We start from the raw sequence: 24,433 nt of genomic DNA on the forward strand, positions 1-24,433 counted from the left end.
CTCCTAAAAGGAACAAGATCATACAAGAAAAAGTTGAAAAACTTCTTAAGGCCGGTATGATCAGAGAGGTCCAATATCCTCGATGGCTAGCTAATGTGGTCGTTGTTTCAAAAAAGAATGGAAAGTGGAGGATGTGTGTCGATTTTACCGATTTAAACATGGGATGCCCCAAAGATTCTTTCCCATTACCACATATAGATTCCATGGTGGATGCAACGGCAGGACATGAAATGCTTACCTTTATGGATGCTTCCTCTGGATTTCAACAAATTCAGATGGAACCATCTGATCAAGAGAATACAACATTCATGACTCCTACCGGCATATACTGTTATACTGCTATTCCGTTCGAACTAAGAAATGCAGGGGCAACATACCAAAGACTAGTCAACATGATGTTCAAGGATCAGTTGGGCAAGACTGTGGAAGTATACATAGATGATATGGTGGTAAAATCGAAGAAAGCTGAGGATCACCTTAGAGACCTCGAGGAAGCATTCAATATACTCGACCAGTATAACATGAAATTGAATCCGTCAAAATGCCACTTTGGTGTTAAGGCTGGAAAATTTCTGGGATATATGGTGACTAAAAGAGGAAATGAAGCAAGGCCCGAGCAGATTGACGCCATCCTTAATTTGAAGTCTCCTGCAAACGCCAAGGATGTCCAAAGGCTCACAGGAAGAATAGCCGCGCTCAATAGGTTCATCTCAAGATCCTCCGAGAAGTGCAAAGACTTTTATGACATCCTTAGGAAGAATAAGAAGTTTGAGTGGACTGAGAAGCATGAGGCTGCGCTTACAGCCTTGAAGGATTACTTATCCTCAGCTCCAGCTCTAATGAAGCCCGTGGATGGAGAATCCTTATATCTATATCTTGCTGTCTTAGGAAATGCAGTAAGTGCCGTCTTGGTAAAAGATCATGAAGGTGAACAACATCCCGTTTACTATGTAAGTAAAAGTCTTCTAGATGCAGAAGCCAGGTATTCTCAGTTAGAAAAGTTAATTCTTGCACTCATTATGGCCTCTACTAAATTGAGACAATATTTGAAACTCATCCTATTATTTTGAGAACTAATTATCCTGTGAAGAATGTTCTTAGAAAACCAGAGTTATCAGGTAGAATGGCCAAGTGTGCTATTAAATTAAGTGCATATGATATCCAATACGAGCCAAGAACAACAATCAAATCTCAAGCACTGGCGGACTTTGTGGCTGATTTCACTAGTGACATACAAAAAGAAGCTGACTTGGAGGTCCAATAACTAGAGAAGACTAAGGATCCTTGGGTACTTTTCACTGACGGCGCTTCTAATGTAAGAGGAACAGGATTGGGGATCCTACTGAAATCGCCATAGGGGGACATATTACCCCAGTCTATAGCCTGTGAGTTTCAAGCAACAAACAATGAAGCAGAATATGAGGCTTTGATCGCAGGTTTGCAATTAGCTAAGTACATGAAGATCAGGTATCTTCAAGTATATATAGATTCATAATCAATTGCGAACCACTTTAATGGCTCATATGATGTTAAAGGAGAAAAACTAATCAAATACCTAGATGTTGTGAAGGAATTAGCAAAATCCTTCGAGTTATTTAGCATTGTACAGGTACCAAGAGAAGAAAATGTCTGGGCAGATGCTTTGGCAAATATAGCCTCATCTTTGAAAATTCCAGAAGATACGAAGATTCCAATCATTCATGTTCTCTCACCAGCAATAGAAAGAACAAGAAGTTGGGGAGATAACGAATGACAAAGAAATTGTACTCTGGGATCCATCATCCTCAATTAACCGGGAATCATGGATCCTTCCGATCAAGAAGTACATTCAAACAGGAGAGATTCCAATTACTGAGAATCCCAAATCCTTCAAACTCAAGGTATCACAATTCATTTTATTAGATGAAATGCTATACAGGAAATCTCTTGCAGGTCCATACTTGAGGTGCATCGAGGATCCTGAAATTCAATAGGTGCTCAAAGATTTTCATGAAGGTGACTGTGGTAATCACACCGGAGGTAGAGCCCTGTTTTCTAGGATTCTGAGAACAGGTTACTTCTGGCCAACAATGAAGAGAGATGCAATGGAATATTCAAAAAAATTTGATGCTTGTCAAAGACATGCAAACATCCTTCACCAGCCAGCAGAACCTATGTATCCTAAATCCTCTTCGTGGCCTTTCATGAAATGGGGTATGGATATTGTGGGCAAACTGCCTAAGGCACCAGGAGGAAGAGTATTCATGCTTGCAATGACGAACTATTTTTCAAAATGGATAGAAGCAGAAGCTTTTGTTCAAGTACGCGAAAAAGAGGTAAAGAAATATTATTACTCGATTTGGTATCCCCTCGGAAATTATTTGTGACAATGGTTCCCAGTTTATCGGGAAAAGAACCACTAACTTTTGTGACAGCTGGGGCATCACGATGATAACCTCTACTCCAGTGCATCCTCAAGCTAATGGTCAAGCGAAATCTAGCAACAAAATCATCATCAACAATCTAAAGAAGAAACTAGGATCCAAGAAGGAAAAGTGGTCCGAAGAGCTACCTTATGTTCTTTGGGCCGACAGGACAACACCCAATAATGCAATAGGTCAAACACCCTTCTCATTGGTGTTTGGCTCAGAGGCAGTAATTCCTATAGAAATGGTGGTTCCTACTGCAAGAACGAGCATCCGTGATCCTGGAGCCAACAAAGAAATCCTTCTTGAGGACTTGGATACTGTAGAAGAACTCAGAGACCTAGCTAAGATTAGAATGGCAGCTTATCAACAAAGGGTAGCTGGGGCATACAACAAGAATATAAGGATTCGAAGATTTCAAGAAGGAGATCTAGTCTTGAGGAAAGCCTTCCAAAATACTACCAATCCGGCTGATGGAAAGTTAGCACCCAAATGGGAAGGACCTTATCAGATCGAGTCGGAAGCAGGAAAGGGGGCATATCATTAGCTCACAATGGAAGGCAATAGATTACCAAGAGCATGGAATGCTATCCACCTCAAGAAGTGTTTTTTCTAATCAGGATCCAGTATCCAGAGAGGGTATATTATCCTTAAAGGATCAAGGATCCCCGAAATTGGTAATATCTATCCGATTACTTATCCTTTTCAATTTCTTATTATTAATTTAAGGATAATACATTCTTAACATTTTATCTTTTCCAAGTTTTGAGTAACAATGCAAGGATATTAACAAGATGTATAATAACCAAGAGGTTGGCCACCTCTCCTTTACATTCGAGGTACTATCCTATTTCTCTTGGCCTAGCCAACGTTTGGGTATGACCCCCGATGGTCATATCCTCTAAGGTTTAAAGGTTTTCGCCTTTCTTATAAAGAGAGTTTCTACACTCTCGCCTGGAGCGCACGTTATCCAACGTATAGTCTGGGGCAGCGGGACAAGTACACGCTTAATGGCTGACAATTTCGTTGTTTTCGGCTATATGGAGGATCTTACGAATTATGTTAGACGTACCATACAACCGGTTTATAACGTTTTCACGTTATCTCAAGACAAAGGTTTCTAACGTTTTCATGTTAGCTAAGCTTTTGTCGTTTTCACGTCACTCACGTTTGGGCTAAATCCCAGTTTGGCACCCCAGTTAACATCCGTATTTGGGCTTATCCCCTGTTTTGGGCTTGTCCCCAGTTCACGGGCTTGTCCCCAGTACACGGGCTTGTCCCCAGTTGCACGGGCTTGTCCCCAGTTTATTATTTGGGCTTGTCCCCAGATTAACGGGATTGATCCCAATTAACACTATAAATTGTATGCAACAGATTTTCTAAGTTTATCATGAAGACAAAGTTCTATGGATTCAATATCCTAAGGTTATTTCTTCAAGGATCATTGAAGGTTCAATACTTATGGTAATTTAGTTCTACCTAGACCCTATGGTATGATTTCTATTGATGAATTTATTTTGTCTTAGTTTCAATAATTTTAAATGTCTTAATTTAAATGGCTTATTTCTTTAAGGGTATCCTGTAAAAACTTTTGTCAAATTTTAAGGATACTTTATCCTAGAGTTTGTCCTTTAAGAATATTCTATCCTATATAATTTTCATATGGATCTTTTATCCTAAAATCTCTTACTCAAGATTATTTTTCAAAACTATCAATAATGCTAAAGTTATATCAAACAAACTTTTAAAATAAATAACAAGCAGATAGTTAAAAGTTTTATATTATTAAAACATATGTCACCAGGTTTTATCCAAAATTCTTAACCCAGACTTCACCATATAAAAGATGGACCCTCCATCCGGGTTAAGTGAGTACTACTAATTGTTCATGAGTGCTGGAAAATTAAAAACAAGGGCATCAAAGGCTTCATCCCCACAAACAGAGGATCCATCCACCTTTGTTACCCCCGAAAATTGTCTTATGGATCATGGATCCTTTACCATAGTTACTATTGTCTATTACAAACCAAATTTATTGTTCATAAAAACATCAACACAAAATAAAAAAGTGGGCTCAGGTCTTGTCTTCTGCATCCTTCATCGCCCACTTAAGTTGCATCTTCACCCTCAGCAGCACCTTCTCCCTTACCAGCTTCAGCCACCTCCTTGACGCCACTAGTCCCAGCCTCAGTATTTTCAGCAATCTCCTCATCGTCCTCACCACCAAGATCATCTAGGGCAGTCTTCCACTTTTCCACATCCCAGTTCGTCTTATCGAAAGCGGGATCACCGACCTCATTCGCCATCTTGATCCGTGCTTGGAATACTGACCTGGCAGCCCACACCTTGGCTTCATTCGTAGCCTGCTCAACTGCCTCTTGACGCTGGGTTTCTGCTAAGGATAGCTGATCCTCCAACTTTTTTTTCTCTTTACATAGCTGGATCATTGTCACACCCTCAAAATCCACTAATGTAGTTTTACCGTCAGAGGGTGTGAACTAACAGGATCGGAATCATTAGATATAATCAAACCATAAGTAAAGCTTTCAAAACCACGAAAACATTTAAGTATGAATAAGTGCGGAAGCGTAAAATCATAAACCAAGTGTTGCGTCACGCAGGACGACTTAAAACCCAATTAATAATAGTTTAAAAACAAGTTTGCAAAAATGATAGAGTTCAGTGTAATGCATGTTCCTATACCGCGCGCCCACCTCGGCTACCTGAGAATAACATACTAAAAGTGTCAACACGGGGTTGGTGAGTTCACAAGTTTATATAAATAAAGCGTTTGCGTTTGCGTTTTGCGTTTTGCGTTTGCGTTACCAAATAATGTTAAATCAATTATATATTGTTAGTGCACGGTTTTGCGTCTAGAGTCTTTATATTTATCGTTAATGTATATTTGATGATTTATGTAATATTTAATGTTTATTTTGAACTAGTTCGTTAAGTTTAAGTCTAGTTCGCTAGGGTTGTTAGCGAACTAAGGCTAGTTCGTTAAGGTTAAGTCTAGTTCGCTAGAGATGTTAGCGAACTAAGACATTATTATGTATTCCCTCCTGATTCATTAGGGGATATTAACGAATCAGGAGGCGGTTCGTTATGATAAATTATATAACGAAGGGGAAGCTGGTTCGCTAGGGGATGTTAGCGAACCAGGTCGCCTTCTATATTTAGTGAACAACTGTTCACTTGTAATTAAGTTTTTGAGAAAAAGTTTTGGAGAGTAATAACATTATTCAGAAAAGATACTCTCTCTCTCAAGCTTCATATTAACGTTATTGATAATATATACACATATACATAACATTAAATCAAGGGTAATTATGAGATAGATCTGTAATAGTGGTAATTGAATAATTAACAGATCTGTGATCTGTGTTATTGTTATCGAATGTTAGATCCGGGAACCAACAAGTGGTATCAGAGCTCTTGGTGCTCGTTACACTTGATTTGGTGTTTTAATTGTTATTATTATTAATTTTTTCAGTTTGTGTTTGATTTTGAATCAATTGGTGTTTGAATTGATTGAATTATGGACAAATTGGTTTGAATTCCTGTTGGTTAAGGTATTGTTGAGTTTTGGATTGGACGAATTGAGATTTGGATTGGATTTGTGTGTTTTGGTTTTGGTTTTGGTTTAAGTCCGAAAACAGGGGTTTGTTTTGATCAAATTGGTTTGGTTATTTGTGTTAATTTTTTACGTGGTAATGAGCATTGGATTCGGATTTGGTCTACGAGTATATTGGTAGTTTATTTGTGGGTTTTGGTTGAGAAACGAAGTAGTATTACAGATTTGGTAGTTCTGGGTTTCTGGGTTAATCTTCAACATTTCTGGAAAATTTGTTTAAAGTTTTGAAGATTTGAAGATGAATGTGATTCGTTATCTTCTTCATGGTGATTCGCTATATGTTTCACTGTGATTCGTTATCAACAGTGCTAATTCGTTATCTTATTCGTTAGCCAATTCGTGTGAGTTATTGATTCGTGTTATCTAGTTCGTTAACTAGATTAACCGATTCGTGTGACACGTTTTCTTCTTGGGATTTGTGTCATAACAACCTTTGTCACGTGGCATAAGGTGTCAGAGTTTGTTACAAACGGTTGTAACAACCTGATTCGTTATAGTATAATTCACTACAGTGTTGATTCGCTATCAACTGTAGCTGATTCGTTATCTTAATTCGCTAAGTTTATTTTGTCGATTCGTTATTAATTAATATCTGATTCGCTAAACTAATCTTGGTCAATTCGTTTGGTCAATTCGTTAATTTGACTTGGTCAATTCGTTTGGTCAATTCGTTAAGTTGACTTGTGATTCGTTAAACCTTCATCACATTCGTTATCTGTTTCGCTATTTGGGTGATTCGTTAATTCTATTTGTGATTTGTTAAGTTGACTCGTTAAGCTGACTTTTGATTCGCTAAAACACTCACCTCATTCGTTAAGACTTGATTCGCTACACTATTCACAGTTCGTTATACTTGTTCATTGATTCGTTAAACACAGTTTGTAGTTCGCTATAACTGTTCACATCTTTTAAACTTGTGAATTTATTTGTCAAATATGGCTGGTATGTATGCATTGGCGTCTCAGAACATGTTGATGCAACAGATGTTGCAACTTGATACCGAGATAGGTTCACATTCTAAATGTCCGAGATTGATGAAGTTCAGTGACTTTGCCAAGTGGGAACCTCGGTTTCGTGCACATTTGGGATCTGTTCATCTTGACTGCTCATACTGTCTTAATGAAGTTTATGTTGCACCAATGATTGGTGATGATACTATTGGGTATACTCCTAAAGCTGTTTCTCAATACTCACAAGAAAAGAAGAAAGCTTTAGAAATCGAGATAAAAGCATATTCTACTTTGACTATGGCATTACCAGAAAATATCTTTCATCAAGTTGGTAGTATCAAGAGATGTGCGTCTTTATTTCAACATATGCGTATGAGAAGCATGGGAAACACTGCTGAAAGTAAGAAAGTGATGCTCAAGTTTCAATTTCGAAACTTTAATTTATTGAAAGGAGAAACAGTTGAAGAGATGACTACAAGATTTAGTCATTTAATTGCTGAAATGGACAAGATGAAAATGGAAATTTCTGAAAGAGATAAAATTGACACTATTAAAAGTGTGCTTCCAAGTTCCTACTCAACATTTCTAATGGTTTTGAAAGAGAATGATTATTTTCTAAATGATGACTTGACGGCACTTGAATTCCTTCAAAAGATCGAAGCTAGAAAATGATCTTAAGTGTCAAAAATCCTCCAAAGAAAATCAAGATCCAGCTTTCTATGGTGGAAGTATGCCTCTTAGTTCAACAATCTCTCCAATCACTGCTTTTCTTACTCATGCGGCATGTGAAAAAGAATCAACAGTGTTTAATGATCCAAAAGTTTGTTTTTACTCTGCTGATAATTTGGGTGGTTCTGGAAGTTCAACTAATACAAATTCATTTGCTACACCACCTAGTGTTAATATGAAACAAGCTGAGCAAAACTTTGCTTTTCTGACAGCTTTTATGTCTTCATATGAAAACTTGGTGAGTAGTAAAATTGCCACAAGTGATTTAACAGATAAGGACTATGATCAGATAGATCCAGATGATCTAGAAATCATGGATTTGAAATGGAACATGGCGATGATTGTTCGTAAAGTTAAAAGATTCATGCAGAGAACTGGAAAAGATCTTCCAGCTTTAAACAAGAAGTTGGGTTTTGACAAATTAAAAGTAAAGTGTTATAATTGTCAAGAATTTGGGCATTTCGCGAAGGAATGTGATAAGCCAAGGAAAGAATACACTGGACCTCGTGGTCCAAGTTAAAATGCTTTTTCACCACGAGGAAGTGATGCTGAAAAGAAACCATCTTCTGTTACAACACAAGCAATGTTATCAGATGGTAATGATTGGTCACAACGGTTACTATGCAATGATGTTCAAGCAAATTTGGCTATGTTTGGGTTACATGAAGATTGTCAAGATGCTACTGGTAGTGAGATGTCTTCCGATAATGATACTGGATCTGATTCTGACGACTCTTGCGACAAGCCTTCTGAATCAATGTTTGCTTGCATGGCCAAAATCAATGAGGGTTCATCCAAGACCATTTCTGGTGAAAACTGGATCATGGATAGCGGATGTTCTCGTCATATGTCACACCCTCAAAATCCACTAACGGAGTTTTACCGTCAGAGGGTGTGAACTAACAGGATCGGAATCATTAGTTATAATCAAACCATAAAAACGTTTAAATTAAAATAAGTGCGGAAGCGTAAAAACCAAAAGACAAAAGTTACGTCACGCGGGACGACTTAAAAACCCAAGTAATAATAGTTAAAAACATGTTTGCATATCAGAATGTTCAAAAACCATGCATGATCCTATACCGCGCGCCCGCCTCGGCTACCTGAGAATAACATACTAAAAGTGTCAACACGAGGTTGGTGAGTTCACAAGTTTATATAAAATAAAGCGTTTAGCGTTTTGCGTTCAGCGTTTTGCGTTACCCGATAGTGTTAAATCAATTATATATCGATAGGTAGCTAGCCTATACAACAAGTATTACTAAGTGTTCGACACCGAAGCTGACTGTTTATCAAGTGCCTTGTCACCAGGTCATCCAGACCATGGTACGTGTTAGCCAAAATTACACCCGCTCGACCTCCAGTCGAGTTTAGCGTTGAGTGGGGTTTGTCAAACCCAGTAGTACTACTCAACAGTGACTCGCTATTCCAAAAATTAACCGGTTCAATGTGTAGGACTTCAAATGTTTCGTTTGCCACTTAGCCTTTACAAGTGATATATAATTTACTAACAAAATCTTAAATGCGTTTATCGGAGTATGTTATCTCCCCCAAGTGAAAAGCGTTTAAAACAGTTTAAAGGGGTAAGTGAAACTCACTGTTTGCGAAGAATTCCCAAATTAAATCACCAAAGGATGCGCGTCACAGAAAAACTCTCTCTAGCGTTCTAAAACAACAAAGAGATTTTTCTAAGTGTCGGAACTATTATTGAGTCTCTAGACTCGGCACATAATACCTATGCACACAATATGTTTCTTGTTTCGTTTGTGAATCGTATGTGACTTTAACAAGTACATTTGTGATACATTACATGTGTGAGCAATTATTTACGTGTCATGTTTTAATAATGTACATTAGCAATTACTCCCCGTAAGGGCATTTTGGTCACACATAACAATTAACTAGCAATTATTCCCCGCAAAGGAAATTTGGTCAAAACACGACAACTATTTAGCAAGTATTCCCCGCAGGGGCAATTTGGTCAAAACATAACAATTAACTAGCAATTATCATGTTTCATGCATTTTCACAAAATTCAGCAGCTAGTTTCACCGAGATAGAAATTCTACGTGAAAGATTGTACTATTCCACTGATCATAGCATCTCAATTAATTTACCAAAAATCATCACAAAAGAATGCATGTGTTAGGTTTTCAGAACATATTTTATTTTATTTGTATTCCACATAGATTTATCATAATGATCAAAACATTACAGCAAGCTCATAACAGTCAAATTCATGCGCAACAGAATGTTATTTGAAATTCCCGTTAAATGAAAAATCCAACAAATGCAAGACCACTTGGGTTAGGTTCCTAACTCAACAGGTCAACTTCCAGAAGAAGAACCAACCCAATTGGTCTCGTAATTCATGAGATATAATATTTACAAAATAACCTAACAGCAGGTCTAACAACTCAGCTTTGCACAACTTTTTTGTAAAATCATAAAGGTTAACTTTTACACGTCCAAAAATTGCAAATTTATATTCTTTAGAAACTAGACTCAACCTAGTTTACTGTAGTATCAATAATCTCAACTAATTTTCAGATTTACACCCCGATATAGTCAGTTTAACATCAACAACACAATCTGTCCAGAAACTGTTTGCAACAAAACTCAACATATTAACCATCTATAGACCACAATTCAATCATATAACATTCTAGACCCCATAACCACTATCCATGCATATCAATTACACCATTCATACATGGTTAGGGTTTTATTTGATCTCAAAATCAAAGACACAACAATTAACATGTAACAATATCATTTCTAGTCATCAAATCATCATCAATACATCATCAAATCAAAATAAAACCTATGAACACATATACATATGAAAAATCGGACCTAGGGTTTATAATTAACCCATTCAAAATCAAGATTAAGCATAGAGGATGCATAGGATAGATGTTAATACCTTCCTAGCACCTTAATCTCCAATAAACTTGAACGATTCTTGTATGTATGTGTGTGTGTGATTGACGGCAGCCAAGAACAAGAGAGAAGGGGGGCTGGCCGATCGGTTTTGAGAGAGAAAGAGAGGCTAGGGTTTTAGCTTAATATTATTTAATAACAATCATGTTACATCTAGGTCCCTCCACTTTCAAATGTTACTTTTCTAGCTTAATTAACTTGTTCTAGCACATTTAGTTAACGTTTATAACAATGTTATCACATAACACATAAGTCTAACACATAATTATCACATAATTATTGTTTTGGCGTTTTTCGTTTATTCACCAATCGTTTGCGTCAACTACACATGTAGTAAGTGTCAAGCGTCATTTAAATCCTAGTTTAAATGTAATGAGGTGTGCGTTATAGATCCAATGATCTTTAAGTTTGAATTAACGGAGTTAACCTGAAATTGACGATTGTCACATCATATCACTGGGAATCTCAACCTATTAACCAACGTAAGAAATATTCAAGGGGGTTATGTAGCGTTTGCTGGGAATTATGGGGGCATGATCACACAAGAAGGTGAAGTTTTAAATGGTCACATTACGTTTGAGAAAGTGAATTATTGTGACAAGGTTGATCATAATTTATTGAGTGTATCGCAGATTTGTGATAAAAAGTACACTACGATATTTACTGACAAAGAGTGTCTTATCTTGAAACCGGGTTATGTTATTCCCGAGGACATGGTTGTCATGCGATCACCGCGATCAAATGATATTTATGTTTTAAATATGAATTCTAAGATATCAACATCGATTGAAACATGTTTTGTCTCTAAAGCAACTGAGAAAGACTCGATTCTATGGCATCGTAGAATGGGTCACATACATGTCAGAAAGATGAATTATTTAATGGCAAATGACTTAGTTGAGGGTGTCTCGTTAAAGAATTTTAAGTTATCTGATCACTGCGTTGCATGCAAAAAGGGCAAGCAGAAGAAGACACATCCCTCTAAGTTGTTGAAGAGAGGCTAGGGTTTTAGCTTAATATTATTTAATAACAATCATGTTACATCTAGGTCCCTCCACTTTCAAATGTTACTTTTCTAGCTTAATTAACTAGTTCTAGCACATTTTGTTAACGTTTATAACAATGTTATCACATAACACATAAGTCTAACACATAATTATCACATAATTATTGTTTTGGCGTTTTTCGTTTATTAACCAATCGTTTGCGTCAACTCGTTTGCGTTTCGGTGCAAATCCCGAAAGACTACACATGTAGTAAGTGTCAAGCGTCATTTAAATCCTAGTTTAAATGTAATGAGGTGTGCGTTATAGATCCAATGATCTTTAAGTTTGAATTAACGGAGTTGAGTTAACGGAGTTAACCTGAAATTGACGATTGTCACATCATTCCCATGTTAAAGAATTTTCGTCCTGAAAATTTGAGTCAAGTCGTGATGACTGTCTGAAAAAGTAAGAAAAATTTTCAGTTTGTCATATCATCCCCTAGTAGAAAGAAATTTCGTCCGGAAATTTAATTCATACCTCCGGTGATTTCTAACGGTTTGTTGGGTTTCGCGGTTTTCTGTGTTTGGTCAGCCCTTCAAAAAGGTGAGGATACTTTTTCATCATTTGATCCTCGCGTTCCCACGTGAACTCCGGTCCACGTCTTGAGTTCCAACGAACCTTAACGATTGGAATTTTGCTGTGCTTGAGTGTTTTGGTTTCCCAATCCAAAACTTCAACTGGTTCTTCAATGAAGCGTAGCTGTTCATCAACTTGCAGTTCGTCCAAAGGGACTACTTGGGTTTCATCAGATAGGCATTTCTTCAAATTGGATACGTTAAAAACATTGTGTACACTGCTGAGTTCCGCTGGTAAGTCCAGTCATTACGCCACCGGACCAATGCGCTCAGTTATCCGGTAAGGACCAACATATCGTGGGTTGAGTTTTTTTCGCTTCCCGAAGCGAACCACACCTTTCCAAGGTGAGACTTTGAGTAATACTTTGTCGTTCACTTGAAATTCGAGAGGTTTTCGGCGCTTGTCGGCGTAACTCTTTTGACGATCTCTTGCTGCTGCAATGCGGTTTCGGATTTGAACAATCTTTTCAGAGGTTTCGAGTACCAATTCTGGACCAGTGATTTGGATGTCACCCACCTCTGCCCAGCAGAGAGGTGATCGACACTTCCGTCCGTACAGCGCTTCAAACGGCGCTGCTTTAATACTTACGTGGTAGCTGTTATTATACGAAAATTCTACCAAAGGTAAGTGAGGTTCCCAACTTTTTCCGAAATCCAATACACATGCACGCAACATGTCCTCTAAGGTCTGAATAGTTCGTTCGCTTTGCCCATCCGTCTGAGGATGGTATGCTGTGCTCATATCAAGACGGGTGCCTAGTGCGCTTTGCAGTGACTTCCAAAAGTGCGAAGTGAAACGGGAATCTCGATCAGAAATGATTGAGACAGGCACTCCGTGTCTAGACACCACTTCTTTCATGTAGACGCGAGTCAATCTTTCCATTTTGTCCGATTCCTTAATAGCTAAAAAGTGTGCCGACTTAGTCAACCGGTCAACGATCACCCAGATGGTATCGCATCCCGTCGGTGTTTTAGGTAATCCCGTGATGAAGTCCATTGAAATGTGTTCCCATTTCCACATTGGGAGTTCCGGTTGCTGTAGCAGGCCAGATGGTTTCTGGTATTCTACTTTGAATCTGGCACAAGTCAAGTATTTGCTCACGTAGGTGGCAATGTCGGGTTTCATGTTCGGCCACCAGTAAAGTGCCTTTAAGTCATGGTACATTTTATCTGAGCCGGGGTGGATAGAATATCGGGATTGGTGGGCTTCGTCCATCACTAGAGTTCTCAACTCTCCGTATCGTGGAACCCAAATCCGGTTCTCAAAATATCGGACCCCGTCCGAATTGGTTTCAAGTTGTTTGTTCATGCCCCGCATGAGTTTCGATGGAAGATTATCATCTTTCAAAGTTTCGAGTTAGGCATCGCGAATCTGATCGGGTAAGTTGGTACGAATCGTGAGTTGCAATGCTCGCACTCGTCTGGGTTTATCTGTTTCTATTCTACTGAGAGCGTCGGCCACTACATTGGCCTTGCCAGGGTGGTACTTGATGGCACAATCATAATCCTTAAGCAGCTCGACCCAACGACGCTGTCGCATGTTCAGCTCCTTCTGATCGTAGATATACTGGAGACTCTTGTGGTCGTTGTAAATGGTAAACTTGGTACCGTACAAGGAATGCCTCCATATCTTAAGGGCAAACATCACAACTCCAAGTTCCAAGTCATGGGTCGTGTAGTTCTTCTCGTGAATCCGTAGTTTTCGAGAGGCATAGGCTATAACCTTATCGAGTTGCATCAGCACACAACCGAGACCTTGTATCGATGCGTCACAATGTACCTCGAAATTCTCTGTTCCCTTGGGTAGGGCTAGAATAGGGGCGCTACAGAGTTTGGTTTTCAACAGTTGAAAAGCGGATTCTTGCGCGTCACCCCAATTGTACTTAGTGCCTTTGTGAGTCAAAGCGGTGAGGGGTTGAGCAATCTTTGAAAATCCCTCGATGAAACGCCGGTAGTAGCCGGCCAGTCCTAGGAATTGCCGCACCTCAGTCGGAGTCTTAGGTGCTTCCCAGTTTTTGATGGCCTCTACCTTACCGGGATCGACATGGATACCATTCTCGTTGATCACATGTCCTAAAAAGTGAACCTCGTGAAGCCAAAATTCGCATTTCGAGAGTTTAGCGTACAACTGCTCCTTCTTCAACAATTCCAGAATTAATCTCAAGTGTTCTTCGTGGTCAGCCTTGTCCTTGGAGTAAACGAGAATATCATCAATAAACACAATCACAAACTTGTCGAGGTACGCCTTGCATACTCGATTCATGAGATCCATAAATACGGCTGGTACGTTGGTTAAGCCAAAAGGCATAACCGAAAACTCGAAGTGTCCGTACCGTGTTCTGAAAACCGTCTTTGAAATATCTTCTTCGCGTACTCTTAGTTGATGGTAACCAGACCGCAGGTCGATCTTCGAGTAGTAACTCGATCCTTGGAGCTGGTCAAACAGATCATCAATTTGGGGTAAAGGATAACGGTTCTTGACCGTCAACTTGTTCAACTCTCGGTAGTCGATGCACATGCGGAAAATCCCGTCCTTCTTTCTGACAAACAAGACAGGGGCTCCCCATGGCGATGAGCTAGGTCGGATAAAACCTTTATCCAATAAATCTTGTAACTGAGTGGACAGTTCCTGAAGTTCCGCCGGTGCGAGCCGATACAGGGCTCGTGCTATGGGTGCTTGTAACGATTCCGACGAAACCCGGTATACCCTAACCGGTAGATAATAGTTACGTCATATTTAATGTCGGATACATGAATTACCATAGTAATTATACGAGAATACAGGGTTCACTATATGGATTGTACGTGAATATATAATTCATCGTATTGAATATGCGATCAATCGTTCGATAGTTATTGAAACCCGAACGAATCTAGGGTTCAATTATAGACGAGATATATGATATGTAGTGATTTTACGAAGCATTAATGCTTCGGGATAAGTAAAGTACGGCACAGAAAAAGAATTTCGATTTAATGTAAGTCGGTACGTTAAACGAAACCTTTAATACCAAACCGAGCAAGAGACGATCGATCAAGCCGAAAAAGATGCGCGATAATTAATAATATGATATTTTAAGTTAATAAATTTCATGGTTTAAGTTTTTAAAGCTTTTAAATCGGTTTTATATAAATTTCATTTTTAAGCCGAAAAACGACCGTTTTAGCCTCGTTTTAAGCCGAATTAAACATTTAACCGAAAAACAAACTGAACCAGATTATCCAAAACATTATCCAGATCTCCGATATCCGAATGTGTGGATAGGAATGAAGAGGTGGGTCCCACCCCACCCCTCCTTAGTTGCGACCGGACCAAGGGGTTACCCCCATTCATTTCATTTCTTTTTTTTTTATCCAACAATTCAACGATCTTCACTCTCTCTAAAAGATCATCAAAAACCCGGAAATTCTAACAAGGAAACCGAGGTAAAAACCGAGTTATATACGTTTCCATCTTCGTTTCTTGAGTTTATTTGCAAGAAAATGAGGTTTCAAAGATGAAAACCGATTCTTTCATGATCAAGTGATGTATACGGGTTATACAAGGGATCTTGGTCCAAGAAAGGAGTTAAACGGACCAAAAAAACGAATTTTTACGGTTTAAATATTTGTTTTTGAATCATAACCGAAACTATAGTGTAAGAGGCTTGATCGTGAGTGTAACTTGCTTGGTATTGTGGTATGTTGGTTGTAGGTTCTGTATTTAGTGGTAGATAAGGCGGAAAGACGAGTTTGTAGCTTGTAGTGGTGGAAAACGAAAGGTATATTCGGTTTATGTTCGGTTTTGGAGATTTGGACAGATTGTTGATGCTTTAGAGTTAGGTCATGAAATTTTACAGAGGTTTTAAACACATGAAAATATGAGTTCTGTGAAGTGTTGGTAATTTTTGAATAAAGGATGAATATTTGGTGAATTTAATGCTCGGTTTTGGCCAAAAATGGTGAAAAATAGTTAAATATCATGAAAAATTCTGGAAAATTGCAGATAAGCTTTTTATATCATGTATAAGTCACACTAAAAATTTGAGGTCCGTTGGAGAAGTCTAAGTAGGCTTTTCGGTTAAACGAGTTCTAGGGATTTCTAGCTCGGTTTTAGTGAAAATGGCATGTAAAAGAAGATTTTGGTTCTGGAAAAATTACAGGGGACTATGTGGATGGCAGGGGACATCCAGGAAAAATTTGGGATTTTTCTAAGATCGTTTGGTATTTACGACATATTTAGTGTTTAAATGGTGTTTAAAAATAGATAAATAAATTTTAAATATAAAAATTAATTTTGGAAATATTTCTATAAATTTCCCCACTGTCAAAATGTTATTTGTTCAAAATCTCAAGATCCGAGGATGAACGGATATTTATTTGGAATAAAAGTGAACTTTTATAATATAAAACGCGTAAACCGGTAAAGTTCGCATAAGCGAGCTGACTGGTGTATAAAAACCCTAAAAATGAACTATTTTCATATAATTGAGTTAAACAAGTAAAAATAAATCATCCGAAAATAATTCGGATGATTTGAGTAATTTTTGTCCCATTTAACAGTTTCCGGTGCGCTAAATACGGAAACGGGTCCCGCGGCCAATCGGGGCGTCTAAACCGAGCTCTAATTTCACAACTTAAACTAAATTATCAGTCAACCACTATTTTCGGGTCGTGTGTGACCAAACTCATTTTTTTTTTAAACATAAAAACGGGTAACCGTGCTAGGCACGCAAAACGGGGAAAACAAGCTATTAGAAAATTTGACTGTTGAACTCTAAACGACATCACAATCTTAGTCCGGAGAAGTGTTTCTGGGTTAACCTTGCCCCCGGAATGGGTACAGTACTGGGTGGACAGTGTCCCCAGATGTACCGGTTGATACGGTTAAAGATTTTATAAACAATAATTGTATAATAACGATCGTAGGGATCATATTACAGATTGGACGTGTTAATTGATAATGATTGTTGTTACCTGCTTGCATGTGCTAAGGTGAGTTTCACGAGCCCCTTTTTCTGAATTGTTTTTAAATAGTTTCTCGGGGCGGAAGCATGTTATTACTGAAATGTTTAAGTACATACCGAACGCATGGATTTGCGTGGATTTATATATATTTTATTGTACGGGAATCGTACGGAAATGTACTAAGATGGTAATTGTCTGAGTTGCTAACATTCTAAGGCCCCGGAACACGAGTGATTAACTGAAAGCCGGTAGAGTGTGGATAGTACTATTGGTCCGACAAACCCAACTGGTCCGGCATGGATTTGCTGATGTCTATATTGGGTGTTATATTTATTTTGCTATGTAATGTTAGGCATAGCGGTTTGGGGCAGGTTCGTGGGCGGAGTATGCCACGGGATTGTGTGTGAAAGTCAAAGGTTTCACTTGTGGGCTCAGCATAATTACATCGATAATAATATTATTTTATGATAATGATTTATCATGGTTTACTCGAATTGTGAAACTCACCAACTATTCGTAGTTGACCCGTTTTCCCACATGCTTTTCAGGTATAATTAAGATGAAGTGATTGCTTACGTGCTAAGTGCTTGATGTGTGTAAGATTTGCGTGCAGGATGTTAGGATACATTATAACAAATAGAATTGTGTATCGTATTATATGATGTGTGTATCACCTAGACGGTAATGAAATACAAGATAATGTAATTTGAAGTATATTAATGTATTCAGTTTTATTTATAAACAATGTGGTTGATATCAGAGGTGTCTGTTGCATCCCGTTTACGTTTCATCTGCGGTTGCGGGGTGTTACAGTGCTGCACCGGGGGTCAACTCGATTTGGAATTCGACTTGTCGTATAGGAGGGAGTCCAGGCAAATCCTCCGGGAAAACTTCCGGAAAATCTCGCACAATCGGTATCTCTTCAATTCGCTTCTCCTCCGCGGGTTTCTCAACAATCTGCGCCAAAATTGCCGGATGACCCTTTCGTAGATACTTCTGCGCCTTCATGAGGGTGATAACGCTTGTGGTCATGCCGCTTCTCTCGCCCCGGATCGAAATGATCTCGCCGGAAGGGGTAGAAATGTGGACTATCTTGTCATGACATATAATCTCCGCTCGGTTCTCGGATAACCAGTCTATGCCGACAACGACATCGAAACTACCAAGCGTAAAAGGTATGAGGTCGATATAAAAAATATGACTTGACAGTTTTAACTTACATCCCGCAAGTACATGAGTCGTTACTATAGTCTTACCGTCAGCTAATTCAACAGGAAACTTAGCATCTAACGGGGTTGGAGTTAGGTCTAAGAGTTGACTAATGGCTTTTGATACAGAACTCCTATTAGCTCCAGTGTCAAATAATACAGAAGCAAAACAGTCGTTCACAGGAAACTTACCAGTCACCACGTACGGATCATTGCAGGCTTGACCCGACCCAATAACGAAAGCTCTTCCTTTACCATTGCTTCCACCACCACTGCCACTTCCATTACTTCCATTGTTCTCGTTCTGTTTCAGTTTGGGGCAATCTTTCCTGAAATGACCCTCCTGACCACATTCGAAACATCCCTTAGTCGTCATAGGTGGTTTAGGAGCACCCTTTTCCGCAAGGTCTCCTCTACATTCCTTTGCCTGGTGACCCATCTTTCCGCATCTCAGACACTTGACACGGTCACACGGGCCAGCATGATGATAGTTGCACCTGTTGCACTTCGGATATTTCCCAGCATATCCGCTCGAACCCTGCCCGCCACCGTTGTTATTGTTGTTGTGACCCTGTTTGTTGAAGCCCCGAGTGAGTTCGGGCTTACGGTAGTGTTGTTGCTGTGGGGGGTTCGAAGATGAGGATCTGGTGTTGTCAAACTTTCTCTTTCCATTGCTCGGGTTGTTTTTGTTGTTGTCAGTAATCGGGTTGTCACGGGCTTTAGTGGTTGAACCCCTAGGTGGTAGCGCACCTTGGGTCACTGCTTGATCCGTTAGTTTGTGAGCTAACCGGATCGCTTGTTGAATCGTGGCTGGTCTGGAAAATGTCACCATGCCCTGAATTTGCGGTGCTAACCCATCAATATACATTTCAATCCTCTTACTCGGCGGGTCTACCATCCGTGGACACATCACAGCTAACTCGTGAGAACGGGTAGTGTGGGCTTCGATTTCTGAACCCACCATCTTCAATGACCAAAACTCTGATTCCAACTTTGCAATCTCCTCCCTAGGACAGTACTCTTCTCGCATCATGTTCTTGAACTCCTCCCAGTTCATAGCGTTAGCCAGTTCCAATCCAAGGATCTGCACGTTTGAATTCCACCAAGTGAGGGCAGAATCTTCAAATGTTCCAGCAGCAAATTTGACCCTACTGGCAGGTGGACAATTACACATCTCAAACGCTGATTCGGCCTTCTCAGCCCAACGCAGGAAGCCTATAGCTCCCTCAGTGCCCTTAAACGTACTGGGCTTGCAGTCAAGGTAGTTCTTGAAGGTGCACGTTCCAATTGGACCTCCAGCTTGGTTCTGGACATGTGCGGCTAGAGCGGCCGCCGCGTGGTCGTTTAGCAGAGTTTGGAGTTCTGCTGCAGTCAAGTTGATGTTACCACGTCCGTCTCCAGCGTTTCTTCATGCCATCTAGGTGTTATCATTCTCAGATGTCATCGTCTGAGGACACCTCTGAGTGTGCCTCCTCCTCAGCCGGTTCTTCCTCCGGTTCCTCTTCGGGTTCCTCCTCGGGATCTTCCTCAGGTTCCTCCTCAGGATCTTCCTCGGGTTCTGCTTCAGGCTCTTCCTCAGGTTCGGCTGTGTTCTGAGCAATTTGCATTTGTAAGACATCGCAACGCTCTAAAGCTATCTCGGTTCGAGTCCTTGCTACTTGGAGTTGTTCTTGCAATTCTATCATCTCGGCTTGCATCTTTCTCATAATCTTCATCTGTTGATCACTAGCCTCTTGCATTTCCTTCATGGCCGCTGTCATGCGGGAAATTTCCTCCTTAGTCTCGGTTCCATCTTTTAACAGTCCGGATACGTTAGCTCTCGTATAGCGCATGTAACCTACGTCACGCTCCAAACAAGAAACGACAGCTGTGAGCACTCGCTCCACAGGTTTGGTTATAGGTGGTAGGGTGTTGGGGTAAGCAGGATGGTTCGGGTGGGGTAGCGGGGGAACTTGTTCACGATAGACCATACGCCTAATCATATTAGGGTACCAATCCCAGCTAACTTCGTGTTCGTACATGCCTCCGGATAAGCGATACCTCTTCGGTGCAGGAGCTTCGAGCTCCAGGACTACTCGGGGGGGGGGGGGGGGGGGCGATGAGTTAGGAAGATGCGGTTCCTTTCCAGGGGCGTGAGACATCGGGTCGGATGATGATGATGATGGCGTCGACATCCTTACATGTAAGCCGTGTATGCGCGCGCGTATGAGTGAAAGAGGTAAAGAGCTAAGATAACAAAGACTACACAAACTTATGCAGTGCGTATCATTATAACTAATGGGTCGTCGCGGTTATAGTCTAGTATGCATGCAATTTCTAGTTCGCTATAACCAATGGCTCTGATACCAATCTGTCACACTCTCAAAATCCACTAACGGAGTTTTACCGTCAGAGGGTGTGAACTAACAGGATCGGAATCATTAGTTATAATCAAACCATAAAAACGTTTAAATGACAATAAGTGCGGAAGCGTAAAAACCAAAAGACAAAAGTTACATCACGCAGGACGACTTAAAAACCCAAGTAATAATAGTTAAAAACATGTTTGCATATCAGAATGTTCAAAAACCATGCATGATCCTATACCGCGCGCCCGCCTCGGCTACCTGAGAATAACATACTAAAAGTGTCAACACGAGGTTGGTGAGTTCACAAGTTTATATAAAATAAAGCGTTTAGCGTTTTGCGTTCAGCGTTTTGCGTTACCAGATAGTGTTAAATCAATTATATATCGATAGGTAGCTAGCCTATACAACAAGTATTACTTAGTGTTTGACACCGAAGCTGACTGTTTATCAAGTGCCTTGTCACCAGGTCATCCAGACCATGGTACGTGTTAGCCAAAATTACACCCGCTCGACCTCCAGTCGAGTTTAGCGTTGGGTGGGGTTTGTCAAACCCAGTAGTACTACTCAACAGTGACTCGCTATTCCAATATTAACCGGTTCGATGTGTAGGACTTCAAATGTTTCGTTTGCCACTTAGCCTTTACAAGTGATATATAATTTACTAACAAAATCTTAAATGCGTTTATCGGAGTATGTTATCTCCCCCAAGTGAAAAGCGTTTAAAACAGTTTAAAGGGGTAAGTGAAACTCACTGTTTGCGAAGAATTCCCAAATTAAATCACCAAAGGATGCGCGTCACAGAAAAACTCTCTCTAGCGTTCTAAAACAACAAAGAGATTTTTCTAAGTGTCGGAACTATTATCGAGTCTCTAGACTCGGCACATAATACCTATGCACACAATATGTTTCGTGTTTCGTTTGTGAATCGTGTGTGGCTTTAACAAGTACATTTGTGATACATTACATGTGTGAGCAATTATTTACGTGTCATGTATTAATAATGTACATCACTAGCAATTACTCCCCGTAAGGGCAATTTGGTCACACATAACAATTAACTAGCAATTATTCCCCGCAAGGGCAATTTGGTCAAAACACGACAACTATTTAGCAAGTATTCCCCGCAGGGGCAATTTGGTCAAAACATAACAATTAACTAGCAATTATCATGTTTCATGCATTTTCACAAAATTCAGCAGCTAGTTTCACCGAGACAGAAATTCTACTTGAAAGATTGTACTATTCCACCGATCATAGCATCTCAATTAATTTACCAAAAATCATCACAAAAGCATGTATGTGTTAGGTTTCCAGAATATATTTTATTTTATTTTTATTCCACATAGATTTCTCATAATGATCAAAACATTACAGCAAGCTCATAACAGTCAAATTCATGCGCAACAGAATGTTATTTGAAATTCCCGTTAAATGAAAAATCCAACAAATGCAAGACCACTTGGGTTTGGTTCCTAACTCAACAATTCAACTTCCAGAAGAGGAACCAACCCAATTGGTCTCGTAATTCATGAGATATAATATTTACAAAACAACCTAACAGAAGGTCTAACAACTCAGCTTTGCACAACGTTTTTGTAAAATCATAAAGGTTAACTTTTACACGTCCATAAATTGCAAATTTATATTCTTCAGAAACTAGACTCAACCTAGTTTACTGTAGTATCAATAATCTCAACAAATTTTCACATTTATACCCCGATAAAGTCAATTTAACATCAACAACACAATCTGTCCAGAAACTGTTTGCAACAAAAGTCAACATATTAACCATCTATAGACCACAATTCATTCATATAACATTCTAGACCCCATAACCACTATCCATGCATATCAATTACACCATTCATACATGGTTAGGGTTTTATTTGATCTCAAAATCAAAGACACAACAATTAACATGTAATAATATCAATTCTAGTTATCAAATCATCATCAATAAATCATCAAATCAAAATAAAACCTATGAACACATATACATATGAAAAATCGGACCTAGGGTTTATAATTAACCCATTCAAAATCAAGATTAAGCATAGAGGATGCATAGGATAGATGTTTATACCTTCCTAGCACCTTAATCTCCAATAAACTTGAACGATTCTTGTATGTATGTGTGTGTGTGATTGACGGCAGCCAAGAACAAGGGAGAAGGGGGGCTGGCCGATCGGTTTTAAGAGAGAAAGAGAGGCTAGGGTTTTAGCTTAATAATATTTAATAACAATCATGTTACATCTAGGTCCCTCCACTTTCAAATGTTACTTTTCTAGCTTAATTAACTAGTTCTAGCACATTTAGTTAACGTTTATAACAATGTTATCACATAACACATAAGTCTAACACATAATTATCACATAATTATTGTTTTGGCGTTTTTCGTTTATTCACCAATCGTTTGCGTCAACTCGTTTGCGTTTCGGTGCAAATCCCGAAAGACTACACATGTAGTAAGTGTCAAGCGTCATTTAAATCCTAGTTTAAATGTAATGAGGTGTGCGTTATAGATCCAATGATCTTTAAGTTTGAATTAACGGAGTTAACCTGAAATTGACGATTGTCACATCATATCACTGGGAATCTCAACCTATTAACCAACGTAAGAAATATTCAAGGGGGTTATGTAGCGTTTGCTGGGAATTCTGGGGGCATGATCACACAAGAAGGTGAAGTTTTAAATGGTCACATTACGTTTGAGAAAGTGAATTATTGTGACAAGGTTGATCATAATTTATTGAGTGTATCGCAGATTTGTGATAAAAAGTACACTACGATATTTACTGACAAAGAGTGTCTTATCTTGAAACCGGGTTATGTTATTCCTGAGGACATGGTTGTCATGCGATCACCGCGATCAAATGATATTTATGTTTTAAATATGAATTCTAAGATATCAACATCGATTGAAACATGTTTTGTCTCTAAAGCAACTGAGAAAGACTCGATTCTATGGCATCGTAGAATGGGTCACATACATGTCAGAAAGATGAATTATTTAATGGCAAATGACTTAGTTGAGGGTGTCTCGTTAAAGAATTTTAAGTTATCTGATCACTGCGTTGCACGCAAAAAGGGCAAGCAGAAGAAGACACATCCCTCTAAGTTGTTGAATTCCATTGATACTCCTCTTGAACGACTTCATATGGGTTTGTTTGGTCCAGTGAATCGTGCGAGTATTTCTGGAAACTGGTATTGTCTTGTAGTGACAGATGATTATTCATGATATTCATGGGTGTTATTTATGAGGTCAAAAGATCAAACACCGGTTTTGGTACAAAATCTTATTACTAAGATTGAATCACTATATAAACAAAAGGTGAGGAGAATCCGAAGTGATAATGGTACTGAATTCAAAAACACTATATTGGATTTCTTTTGTATTCAAAAGGGAATTTACCGAGAATATAGTGCACCTTTTGTACCTCAACAAAATGGTGTTGCTGAAAGGAAAAATAGAACTCTGATTGAAGCTGCACGTACAATGCTCGCTGATTCAAAGCTTCCTGTTCAATTTTGGAATGAGGCAGTGAATACAGCTTGTTATACGCTTAATCGGGTTCTAACAGTGAAACGACTCAAGAAAACAAGCTACGAAATCTTAAATAATAGAAAACCTAATTTAAAGTACTTGGA

Source organism: Bidens hawaiensis, unplaced genomic scaffold (genome assembly GCF_021521415.1).
Source record: "Bidens hawaiensis isolate Kalapana, Puna unplaced genomic scaffold, B.hawaiensis_p1.1 tig00007952_1, whole genome shotgun sequence".
In the NCBI taxonomy this organism is placed as follows: domain Eukaryota; kingdom Viridiplantae; phylum Streptophyta; class Magnoliopsida; order Asterales; family Asteraceae; genus Bidens; species Bidens hawaiensis.